At 38.0% G+C, this 2,500-nt stretch overlaps 1 protein-coding gene across 2 annotated transcripts in view; it reads right to left on the minus strand.

Moving 5' to 3' along the window:
• LOC123512999 (multiple PDZ domain protein-like) overlaps positions 1 to 2,500 on the minus strand; it is a 945,060-nt gene that overhangs the window by 587,554 nt on the left and 355,006 nt on the right. The window lies entirely within an intron of this gene.

A 2,500-nucleotide genomic window follows, 5' to 3' on the forward strand; every position in this document is an offset into this window, starting at 1 on the left:
GGAGGAGGAGGAGGAGGAGGAGGAGGAGGAGAAGGAGAAGAAGGAGAAGAAGATAAAGAAGAAAAAAAGAAAAAGATATAGAAGAAGAAAGAAAAAGCAGAAAAAGAAGAAGAAGAAGAAGAAGAAGAAGAAGAAGAAGAAGAAGAAGAAGACGAAAAGAAAAAAAAAAAAAAAAAAAGAAAAAAAGAAGAAAAGAAGAAGAAGGACAAAAGCAGGAGGACGATGGAAACGCCAGTGCCAGGAAGGTAAACAAAAAAACAACGTTATTTACAAATTGTGTTCCCCACTGGCGGCCGTTTTTCGCACTAGATCCTCAGCTGCATCGTTTGTTGTTCCCGGGAGAAGGGGAAACAAGAGGCACGGAGATAAAGAAGAGAGAGAAAGACGAGGGGAGAAAGAGGAGAAGGAAGAAGAGGAGGATAGTAAAGATATATAAAGATACTCAAATAAATTCCATCAGATTAATTGCAGAAACCCAAGATGAATTTATGAAGGGTAGTAATTATTTTGACCTCCTTTTAATCACTTCTAATGGCGGACAGAGTTTCTAAAGCCGCTGTTTTGTAAATTAATCCTCCTTAATCCAATTACGCACTATTATTAAAGGGACACGTGACTTTACTAGACAAACTAAAGATAAAAGAAAGCCTGGATGTATAATAATGCTGATTTAAAACTCTCTCTCTCTCTCTCTCTCTCTCTCTCTCTCTCTCTCTCTCTCTCTCTCTCTCTCTCAGCCGCAGGTTCAACACGGCTTCCTCTCAAGGCCGTTCCAGTAATCAAGACAATTTAGTTGACAGGAAGACCGCCACTCTACGGTTCTGGCGGTGTCCTGGATCACTGCCCGCCTTCCTCACCACCACCCTCCACCCTCTACCACGCACTCACCCTCCTCCTCCACCCTCCATCCTCACCCTCCATCCTTCACTCCTCATCCTAATCCTACTCCTCTTACAGCTACTCCTTCGCGTCTCATCTTACTTACCTTTCTACTGTTCTACTCTTCTCTTCTCAGTCAATCCTATTTATCTTTCTATTGTTCTTCTCTTCCCAGTTTTATTTATTTTTCTACTGTTCAGCTTTTCTCTATTTTTCTCTGTCCATCTTACTTATTCTTCTATTGATGTCTCTGTTCTTCTTCTAGTCTTGTTTATCTTTCTACTGTTCATTTTTTTTTCTTCTTCTTTCCTCTGTCTATTATCTTATTCATCCTCTTATTGTTCTTCTCTGTTCTTCTCTTCCTAGTCTTATCTTTCTACTGTTCAGCTCTTCTCTTTCTATGTCTTTTCTTATTTCTATTTCTATTATTCTACTCTTCTCTTCTTTTCTCAGTCTATTATCTTATTTATCCTTCTATTGCTCTCTTCCCTTCTTCTCTTCTCAGTCTACCTCATTGCTACTTCTAATATTAAAGCTGCTGTTGTTATTCATACTGCTATTTTTTTTATCTAGGGGACAAGCAAAGGGTACTACTACTACTACTACTACTACTACTACTACTACTACTACTACTACCCACTATAAGTACTGTACATTTTCTTAGTAACACCTACACTCAACCTACACTACCACTTATTCTGATCTTTTATCTATTTATTTTGTTTCCTTTCTCTCTCCGTTATTACTCCTCTTCCTCTTTCCTCCTTCTTCTCCTCCTCCTCTTCCTCCTCCTCCTTCTGCTCTTGTTCCCTCTCTCTCTTCCTCTTTCTCTTTTCTCTTCCTCCTCTTCCCCATAAACAATTCAAAACCGCAGCACAATGACATTAAAATCTCTCTCTCTCTCTCTCTCTCTCTCTCTCTCTCTCTCTCTCTCTCTCTCTCTCTGTTTATTATTCATTTCCAAAGCCGAACCTGAATGAAAAAGACGAACCCTCTAAAACTTCCAATCAAAAAAATAAAGAAAAAAAAAGAGATTTCCAGAGAAGCGAAAATAAAAACAGGAGAAAAAAAAAAGGAAAAAAAAAGGAAAAACGAAAAAAAAGGCAAAAATCTGCATCAATATGAAAAACAAGCAAACGACTGAAGCACAAACGGAGTCAAACAAATAAAACAAACAAATATACTACGGGCCATGTATCCCTTTCCGACCGTGAGCAATAAAGGGTTCAGAGAGAGAGAGAGAGAGAGAGAGAGAGAGAGAGAGAGAGAGAGAGAGAGAGAGAGAGAGAGAGAGAGAATTATATACCATTACTTCGTTTCTTTTTTTTTCTCTCTCTTTATCTTTTCCAGTTTTTTTTTTCTCTCTCTCTTCTCTTCCCTCTTTCTCTTTTCTTCACTTCTACATTTCTCCTCTTCTCTCCTCTCCTCTTTTTAATTATTCTTTCTTTTTCTACTCTATCTCTTTCAGTTTCTTTTATCTATATTATCTCATTTTCTCTTCTTCTTTCTCTTTTCTCCACTCGTTCTCTAGTCCTCTTCCTCTTTTCTCTTCTGACTTATTCTGTTTGCATTTTTCTTATTCTATCTCCTCCACTTTCCTTTTTTTATGTTATCTCCCCTT

The sequence above is a fragment of the Portunus trituberculatus genome, chromosome 35 (genome assembly GCF_017591435.1).
Source record: "Portunus trituberculatus isolate SZX2019 chromosome 35, ASM1759143v1, whole genome shotgun sequence".
NCBI classification, from domain to species: Eukaryota; Metazoa; Arthropoda; class Malacostraca; order Decapoda; family Portunidae; genus Portunus; species Portunus trituberculatus.